This window comes from Cricetulus griseus, chromosome 2 (genome assembly GCF_003668045.3).
Source record: "Cricetulus griseus strain 17A/GY chromosome 2, alternate assembly CriGri-PICRH-1.0, whole genome shotgun sequence".
Classification (NCBI taxonomy): Eukaryota; Metazoa; Chordata; class Mammalia; order Rodentia; family Cricetidae; genus Cricetulus; species Cricetulus griseus.
In genome coordinates this window covers 292,132,921-292,143,173 of record NC_048595.1, presented here as the reverse complement: position 1 = coordinate 292,143,173, position 10,253 = coordinate 292,132,921, and the positions used below count along the sequence as shown (strand labels likewise).

The 10,253-nt window shown below is 45.0% G+C and overlaps 1 pseudogene; it reads left to right on the top strand.

The window, feature by feature from the left end:
• Positions 1-3,962: 3,962 nt before the first annotated feature.
• LOC100767311 lies at positions 3,963-9,882 on the top strand (annotated as a pseudogene).
• Positions 9,883-10,253: the final 371 nt, after the last annotated feature.

Genomic DNA, 10,253 nt, shown 5'->3' with positions numbered 1-10,253 from the left:
CTGCTAGGCGTGTCTCCGAGGCGATTCCAAACCAAAGAAAGCTGATAAGAACAAAATTTAAAGAAGATAACCTAGTAAGTTCCAGGGGTGTTCTGCCAATGCTACATCCTGGTGAAGTAAAATTGTTATCTGTGATGTTACCAAGGTCTGACAAAGCGGTAGGGGTGGGGGGAGGCACGGGGGACAGGGATGGTCGATCACTTGATATTTAAACAAAGCCAAACCTCTACTGAGACTTTGCAACTCAAAAACAGAGTAGCACAGCTAGAGGAATGTGACCCCCAGCTGTGAAGGCAAGATCACTGGTTGTTCCTGCTTATACACAGACTCCAACCCTTCTCTGTCACTCTCCCCACACAATAGCTCCCTGGGTATCTGTTCTGCACAGCTAGAAAAAACGATTTCCCAGGGCTGCAAAACTGAGGCTCCACTCTCTCCAGGCAGGAGCAGCACCTACTCTCAAAGTTGTTCTAAGAATTAAAATTGGTGAGCACCACAAGAGCTGTGATGATCAGGTGACTTTAGCCTCCTGAGTCTGATGAACAAGCCCTATTAATCCAATCCCGTACTCCCAGCAACTTCGCTTCACCGTAAAGATATGATTAACTTAAGGGCGTGTTCAGTTGTGTCAAGGAGGCCGAGTGACAGGCTGATTGTAAATCTCTCAGAAAATGAAGAAAACAGAATTCTTCCCTGTCACCTGTGTGACACATTAAACAGATATAAAGTGTCCTTAGTGGAAAAGACAATGTCACAGCTCATGCCTGTAATGCCAACACTTGGGAAACTGAGGCAGGAGGATTTTGAGTATGAGTTCATTCTGGGCTAGGGGTAAGGTTTATCTCAACCGAAACATAGGAGAGAGAAGCACAGAGAGAGGAAAAGGTGGACAAGGAGGATGAGGAGGACCGTGAGAGGAGAGAGGTCCCCTTATCATTAGCTGCACGCTGTCTCTTCCTGCCCACAGATGTTTCCGATTGTTTTGTTTTCTGCCTTCTGCCCACACAGCCTCCTCCTTTCTACAACTTTCCACAGATCCTTCTCTGCATCTGGGAAGTGACAAAGTGCATTCTGTCCCTTCCTCCTGGTGCTGGACATGGACCATGTGTAGGTTGCTGAATCTCTTGTCTCTGTTTGTTTTTATGTCTTTCTGTGCAGCTTTGAATATGAAGCTTGTTAGGGGTTCACCAGCTAGAAGCATACCACCTTGTCAGAGCACACTGCCACCAGGGGCTTCCAGCCTCCAGGCAAGCTCACTTGTCTGATAATGGCTGTCTTTGCACAGGCCTGCCCTTTCCTCCCACCTCTGAGGAACAACCATAGCTAAGTGCCTGCCCAGGAAATAAAAGTTCATGGCTTCAAAGCAAGACTGTCAGATCTGTGGGTAAGAAACATAGCTTGATGCTGGAGCTGTAAAGCATGCTCACCTCAGGGCAGTCCTCCTCAGTGCAGTCCTCCACAGTGCATTCCTCTATGGTGCAGTCCTCCACAGTGTAGTCCTCTATGGTGCAGTACTCCACAGTATAGAGTCCTCTATGGTGCAGTCCTCCACAGGGCAGTCCTCCACTTACTCGAGTCCTAGGCATGAAATGCCTCACCAGTTGATCAGAGAGAAAGAACGAGAGTGGAATGTGTGAAGTTCCACTTGTTTATGTGTTATGAATCTACTTGTGTCTTGAGTCTAGTGGGAGAGGCTAGGGCCTGTCAATCATCTCACAGAAATCTCAGGTTTTCACTATGTTGTTATGGATGCTCTGAGGACTCCATGAATTTTTTTTTTTTTTTTTTGAGACAGGGTCTTTCTGTGTAGCCCTTGTGGCCTGGAACTCACTATGTAGACCAGGCTAGCTTTGCACTCACAGAGATCCAACTGCCTTTCCTCCCTAGTGCTGGTATTACAGGTGTGAGCCCCAAGACTGACTGACCCTGTGGATTCTTGCAGAAGCCCAGCATCCCATGTCTGGGCTCTGTTTTTTGTCTTATTTAGGGTTTCTATTTCTGTGAAGACACACCATAATCACGGCCAGTTCTAATAAAGGAAAAACATTTAATTGAGGTGGCTTTTATTTCCAGAGTTTTATTTTCTAGCCCATTATCATCATGGGCTGGTAGATATGGTGCTGGCTACATCATGATCAGAAGGCAACAGGAAGTGGACTGAGACACTGGGTGTGGCTTGAGCATATATAAGACCTCAAAGCCCACCCCAACACTTCCTCCATCAAGGCCACACCTACTTCAACAAAGACACACCTCCTTCTAGTGCCACTCCCTTTGGAGGCCGTTTTCTTTCAAACCTCCAGTTTTCCTAGCTTATTTCCCACTGGTCTCTTTAGCCAATGTTTAATGGATGTTCTGGGAGGAAGCAGCCTGTTTGTTGCCTTACTCCCCTGAGGTAGCTAACCGTCTCTCCAGTTTTCAGTAGGACTTTACCCAGCTGCTATGCGCCTAGGGAATACTCCATAGAAATTGTACTCAATCACTTTATTTTAAAGTAATACAAATAACTTATTCTAATTACTTGTCTATGTGGAAATTCAGACTAAGTAAAAGGAATTTGAAATTACTTAAAAAGAAACTGGATATCCCAACAACTTCTCAGCAAACTCCTTTCCCCAAATGTGTCTCTGTGCACAAACACAGATCTATGAATACACCTTGTTAGTGGCTTTCTTTATGCTATAGCATGAAGGGAGTGTCGTCTGTCATCCCCCATGGGACAGATACCCTGGCCGATAACCGTCTGTGTAGGTAAACATGGATAGAAGTGATTTCCTGTTTTCCATTCATTCCTGTGATGTTGCTAACATTAAGATCTCTGTGTGTCTCTCTCCTTTGATTATCCCAAACAAGAGAATTGATGTGTGTGTGTGTGTGTGTGTGTGTGTGTGTGTGTGTGTGTGTGTATGCGTGGTGTGTGTATGTGTTTGTGTGTGTATGTGTTTGTGTGTGTGCACATGTATGTGTGTATGTATGTATGTGAGTGTGTGTGTGCACACGTGTGTGCATATGTGTATGTGTGTGTATGTATGTGAGTGTGTGTATGTGTGTGCATGTGTATATGTGAGAGTGTGTATGTGTATATGTGTGTGTATGTGTGTGTATGTGTGTGAATGTGTGTACATAAATGCAGAGCCCAGAGGTCTGTGTCAGCTCAATTATTACTTTCCCCACACTTTAGTATTTTTAGACAGGGTCCTGACTGAACCAGGAGCTCACTGATCCACCCAGGTGGGCTGTCTCTATCTCCCTGCTGTTAGAATTGCAGCTGTTTTGCATTGGTTGCAGGGATCTGAACTCAGGTCACCATATTTCCGTGGCAAATACCTTACTGAGTCATCTCTCTGGCAGAAACGTACAGGTTCTTAATTATTAAATATATGGAAAGAACAATCCTTCCATCAGGCTTCCTAGCAAGTATTTCTGCTTCCCAGGCCTTTCCTCTGCCTGCCCATTGGACTGTCCTAGGGGGCTGTGCTTCAGAACTGGGGGGAAATGGATGGGGTTTCCTGCCCTTGGGAGAATTAAAAATATGGCCAATGTGGCGGTAGACATCTGTAAGCTCAGAACCAAGGAGGTGGAGGCAGGAGGATTGTCTTGAGTTCGAGGCCAAAACAAAATAAACAAAAGATTTGAGCCTGGTGGCTTTATTAGGACCACTGCTTTTCTTTCTCCCTAGCCTCGTGTTGCTCTTAGTGGAGAAGGGTCGCCCGCTGGAAGAATAGTAGGACATTGGTAGAAGAAGGATGGGGTGGGGACGACCAGGAGGCCCTAGCTCCAGGGGTCCTGGCCTCCAGGGTTGCAGACACCTGGTAGGGGCTTTGTGCTGGGATGGTGAGAGCCTCCTGCCAGTCTTTCTGATCCCCTATGAGGGCGAGCTGCTGGATTCTGCGGGATCAGTATTATTGATGCCTGCAGGCACGTTTGTCAGCGGTCTCTGACCTCAGTTCTTAGGGCTCTAGATGGAGCCTGAGCTCCATGGACCGCATCGACATTCCGGGAGAAGCCGCCAGAGGGCGCCTCAGGCCGCACTGCAGGCTCTGGAGCCACAGCGGATCCTGCCCAAGGCATGGATAGAGAGCCTGCATCGTGGTGGGTCATTAGCGGAAGGACAGAGCCAGAAGGCCACATCTGGAATTGACAACTCTCCGTTGTTAGTTTGTTATCCGGTCCGGAAGCGCTGCAGGAGGTGTAAAGGACTGCAGGGTCAGGTCGTGTTTCCATGAAAAGAGAAATGGAAACCAGGCTTAACCTACCTGGGAATGTCTGGTTCCCCAGTACCCACTGAGATGAACTCAGATTCAAGATCGAACCAGCTCAGTCTCCACTAGAACTTGAGACTAGTTGGCCAGAGGCATTCAGAGGAAGCCTCTCAAGTTTGGAGCCTGTTGGCTTTAAAAAACAAAACAAAACAAAAACAACAAAAAACCAAAAACGATCTACATTTTAAATTAGATCGCTTGTCTGTTGCTGTCGAGCTGTTGAGTCCCGTGGCATTAATGCCATGGGTGTTAAGTCCTAGACTGAGGACAGACAGTTCGCAGAGGTCTTAGGTTCTGCTAATTGTCTCTCTAGTCTGTGGATTACACCTTTTCTTCTACAGAAGCTTTTGAGTTTGATATAATCTCATGAGTCAGCTTTTGCTTTTGTTGTCTGTGTCTTGAGAGCATATTAAAAACTCTCTCCAGAATCAATCTTTTTCAAGTGATGGACCCCTTAACTGGCTGTCCAAAACCAAGTGGCTAAGCCCCCAAACCGTACTTACAAGCAACATGGGATTGACCGGTGGGGCTAGAAGAAGCTGATCAACCTAGAAAGACTGGCTGGATGTTGGTGTTAGCTTCCATGATGGGCTAGCCTGGCCTCCACAGTGAGCTCCAGGACAGCTACAAGACACCCTACTTCAAAAGAATAGGCCCTGGGGCGGTGGTGGCAGGGCACAATCCCAGCACTTGGGAGGCAGAGTCAGGCAGATCTTTGTGAGTTCAAAGCCAGTCTGGTCTACAGAGTGAGTTTCAGGACAGCCAAAGAACTCAGAAAAACCCTGTCTCAGAAAAACAAAAATAAAACAAAACAACCAAACACATGAAAAGAATAGGCCACTTAGGACCTTTTAAGAGTATTAATTCTTCAATCTACTAACACAGAGGGTCTTCTCTATTTCTTTGTATCCCCCTCAGTGTCTTTTGTCAGGGTTTGGTTAAGTTTCAGTATAGAGGCCACTCACTTTCTGGGTTATATGAATCCCTAGGTATTTTATTATCTATCTCCTGTCACTATTATGAATGTGACTGCTCTCTTGTCTTTCTCGGTATATTTGTTTCCAGTGTATAAAAACCTATTGATGTCTGTATGCTGATTTTGTATTCTTCAGCCTTTTGGTACATTCTAATAACTTTTTGGTTTCTGTAGACACTTATCTATAAATCGCTTATTTATAGAAACCTTGTTACCCAGGCTCACTTCTGTTCTCCTGTCTTAATGCTCTGGCTCCACCACACACTGGTAAATGCGTCCTTTTGTGTTTATTTATTTATTTATTTGGTTTTTCGAGACAGGGTTTCTCTGTGTAGCTTTGGAGCCTATCCTGGCACTTGCTCTGGAGACCAGGTTGGCCTCGAACTCACAGCGCGATCCACCTGCCTCTGCCTCCCGAGTGCTGGGATTAAAGGCGTGTGCCACCAACGCCTGGCTTATTTATTTTTTTGCTAGCTGGTTATGTAAAAATTTCCAAGGCTCTCATGAGTATTTAGAATTTTCATTTGTTGAATTCTTCAGCCCCACAATTTCTGTTTGATTTTTCTTTAATGGTTTCTGTTTCTCTCTCTCTCTCTCTCTCTCTCTCTCTCTCTCTCTCTCTCTCTTTCTTAAAATTAATTATCTTTGAGTTCATCAGTTTCTTTCCTTGGGGACTTGTCACTATGGAGCTATAGCACCTTTTGTACTCCCAGTCTTCTTGTGTCTCTACAAGGCTCTTGTCACACTCATGGATTAGTTGCCAATGGCGTAGGAAGATTTTCATAGTAAATAGTGTTCTCCTGGTCAAGCACCATTGGATGATGGCTGGATATGTTGTGTTGGCCTTTGGTTCCAGGTGGACACTTCAGTGTAGCAGCTTCCCCAGCAGTAGCAGTGTCTGAGACTGTGGGGCTTCACCATTGGCTGGGAGGCAGGTTTCTTAGTTGGGGCAGGCTTATTGGTAGCTTTGGCAGGGGAGCTGGTGTAGCCATAGAGCTTTGGTGGCTCTAGGTTTCTGAGAACAGTATTCCTGATGCTTCTTCAGGTTTCAGGAGGGTGGGTGGTTCCACCTGGTGCTTTCTAGGGCAACAAGAGGGTGGAAACAGCCACCTGACTTTCACGGAGACACTGCACATCAAGCTGCCCCAGGTGGTCTGCCCAGATGCCCACAAGTCTGTGGGAGGGTAGGCAGGTTTTCTGGATGGTTCATGGAGCTGGTTGAGCTGTTTGTAGCCACTTCAGGCTGTTTCCTGGACCCGGGTGAGTGAGCATCAGGATGGGTCTGAGCTGTGGGAGCCTGAGTGGGGAAGGGCAGTGAGTAAGTAGACTCTTCCAGGAAAGAAAGCATGCAGTGTCTCTGCAGATGCTTGAGCTCAGGCAAGGAGGGCTGAACACTTCTCTGTACCCAGTGCTCTAGCTGCCCAGGCCACAAGGGTCATAACTGTGGCCCCTGTAGCCAGTGCTCCAGTTGCCCATGCCACGAGGGACACAGCTGTGGCCTCATGCTTTCTCCTAAGACACTAACTTGCAGTTGATCTAGAGAACAGAAGGGCAGCAGCCCAGTGCCCTTATTTGTCAGGTCACCACGCATCTCTGTGTTCCCTGGCACAGCTGCCACATCTCCCAGGTGCTCTCCAGGACTCTTCTGTGAACACTCCAGCCAAACAGCTTTTGTTTTTCTCTGTTTGGGTCCTATGTTTGGAGGGAAACTGCTAGGAATCTCCACCCAGCTGTTTCTCTGGCCTCCTGAAATAGAATTATTTTTAAATAAAAAATTATCTATCTACTTATTTTTAAATTTATGTTTGTGTTCACCAGGTGCATGCAGGTGTCTGAAGAGGCCAGAAAAGGGTGCTGGGTCACATGGAACTGGCATTACAGGTGGTTTGTGAGCCGCCATGTGGGTGTTGGGAACTGAACACAGGTCCTCTGAGAGATCAATCAGTGCTCTTTACCACCAAGCCATCTCACCAGCTCCTTACCACAGAATTCTTGATTTCTTCCTTCTTGTGTAGTTTATACATTGCTTCAGAACATTGTTATAACCCTTAGCTGCAAGCCAGACATTCATCCTTGACTCTCCTCTCTCGTTTTATTTTTCAGTAAGTCCTGTGTCCTTCTTAAAGCTCCTTACTGTTCCCTAGCTCTGTGGCCACCATCTTTATCTTCAGCACTAGCTAAGAGGGTGCTGATGGATGTCTGGTCAAGGAGAGAGTTTTAGTTAAAGGAGAGTAAAGTGAGTAGACCCCCACGTCTCCAATAACAACCTGGAGAAGCTTTTTTGTCAATCCTGAGGTAAATCTATCTCTAGAATATTTGTTATTTGAAATTATAAATTTCTGATCAAACATGGCTTGCCTTAGGGTAGACAGTTAAATCAATTTTGGATAAATAAAAACATGCTTCCATACAAATGGCGTTATTTCATCTCAAGTAAATTTGTTGAAGATTTAAAAATGCACACATGGGCTTTGTAAGCAAATTTCAATGGTTTTTGTCACCAGGAACAATATATTATATATTAAAATTTATGAATGTATACATAATAAGTGAGATGTACTTCAACAGGTTCATAAATATTTGTGGGCATTGCTTAATTTGATTTGTTTTATCCCGAGTGGTGCAATTTTTTATTATTGTAGATGAAGATTTTCCTCCACTCTTCAAGCATTTGCTAAGTGCCACCTATGTGCATGAGGTGTTGTGCTGGAAGCTGGGGACAGTGTTCAATGAGATTGCCTGAGTGTAGTCTTCATAGAATGGCCCCTTCCCAACCAGAAGAGTGGGAGTGTTTAAGACAGAGAAGGGGCAAGGTAAAAGAATTCCAGACAGAGGAAGCATGTGTGAAGCACCTCCAGATAAGAAAGATTCGGTGTGTTTTAGAAACTGGCCAAATGTCCTGAGAGAAAGATGATGGGAGAAACACCTGTCAAGTCATTCAGAGTCTGAACAGTCACAATGTGGAGTTCAGGACCTCCCTGACTGGCTTTGAGAAAAGACAACCAAGATGGACTGATGGAGTGAGAAGACAGTGCTCAACATAGAAAGACTGGTTAGATGTTAGCATTGGCCTCTGTGACGATGAGGGCTGTGCTGGAGCCCCTGGCTGGCCCTGGGTGGCGGGCTAATAACATTCTGGAGTCAATGGACCAGATGTTCGTGGAATTGGATGTAAGAGAGGAGGGGCTTGTGTCCAGTGCTGCTTCCATCTGAGCAGCTAGGGCATGGGTGGGCCAAGGGCTTCCTCGGGAGGTTGAGTACTGAGTATACACGTTAGGGACCAACTGAGTGTTCAGGTCAAAGCCAGGAAGAAATTCTAAGCTAGAGCTTGGCATTTGGAACACAGGTCTTAAAGATGGTTGCCAAACCCCCTCGATAAAGAAGGCAGTTTAGGATCACACTTGGGGCTCAAGAGGAGTGGAAAGACTCTGTGAGATGGAGATTGACAAACTGGAATGAACCCTAAATAAAGCAACCAAGGGGGAGATTCCAGAGAGGCGAGCATTACCAGGGTGGAGTGTCAGCCCCGGGGATACTGAACTCGATATTTGACAAAGTGGAATTAAGGTGATGTAAGAGAGATCAACCTCAGACCGCTCAAGGAGCCGCTCGGCTTCATCAAGGTCCTGGAGCGGTTTGCTTCCGTCTTTGCTTTTGCCACCTGTGGCAGATTTGAGGGCAAAACAGAAATTCAAGTGAGTTGTCCTCCTAAAGTTGGTGACAATAAGACAGTTACAGCTACTTTTGGTTATCCGTTCAGGTTGAATCATGCATTCTTTCATCCGCCTCCAGATGCCAATGTGTGTGATGTAAGGTGGGAAGACCACGTCCTCATAGGTGACCTTTTCTTCCGCACAGTTCTACGTCGCATTTGCAGTCTTTGTCTTCTTGTACTGCATTGCTGCCCTGCTGCTCTATGTGGGTTACACCACCCTCTGCATGGATAGCCGGAAACTTCCCATGATCGACTTTATTGTTACTCTTATTGCCACTTTTTTATGGTTGGTGAGTTCCTCGGCCTGGGCTAAAGTTCTTACAGATATTAAAATAGCTACCGGACACAGTATTATTGACCAACTTGAGCCTTGTCGCATAACAGGAGAGTCATGTCACTTTGGTTCTGTGACTAGTATGGGATCCCTCAATGTATCTGTGATCTTTGGCTTTCTGAATATGATATTTTGGGGAGGAAATGCTTGGTTTGTGTTCAAGGAGACCAGCTTACATAGTCCATCAAATACATCAGCTTTCCACAGCCTAGGAGGCATCCCAACCCCTTCTGGAATATAATTAAGTGGGGAATATACTGTATGAATGTGTGCTATACTGTGCCTTGTTGCCAACATCTTAAGAAGCATTATTGTTTCTAATAAAAGTAATGGCTTTTTCAGTAAATTGGTGGGTTTAAAATTTTGCTCCTTTTCTATATAAAACGTGCCTTTTCTAGAAACATGAGATGTAAATGTATTTTTACATGTAAGTTTGAACATTCAGGATCCTGTTATGAGATGATACTTATTTTTAAATCAACAGTAATTTCACTAAGTTACCTTCTAAAGTGTTTACACCTTAAGCCTTACCATAAACCTTCATTCAGAAAAGTTATGCCATATCATAATATAGGAAGAATGAGTTTGGAATATACACTACTGTTAGTTTCTATAATCATATCCTTAAGACTTGGCTTGTTTAAGAAAACCTTGATTGCATAAATTGTATTTAGAAAGAATTAGTACAAATTTTTATATCTGACTATTGTTCATGTTAAAAGTTTTTGAATTGCGAAGACTGGGTATATATTTTGTTTCTCTTTTTCTAAATGACCTGCTGTACTTATTAGGTGTACTAAAATTGTCTTAGGAGCAAGGACTTGAAAATTGTAACATGTGTAGAGTTAACGCCACGCTTCTGTTGCCTGAGGTGTATTCATTATTTCTGGTGGTTTCTTGGGCTTGCTATGTTAGAAAGCATGGTTCCCACAATAGCTTTATAGATGTGGGCATTCTCAATGATGC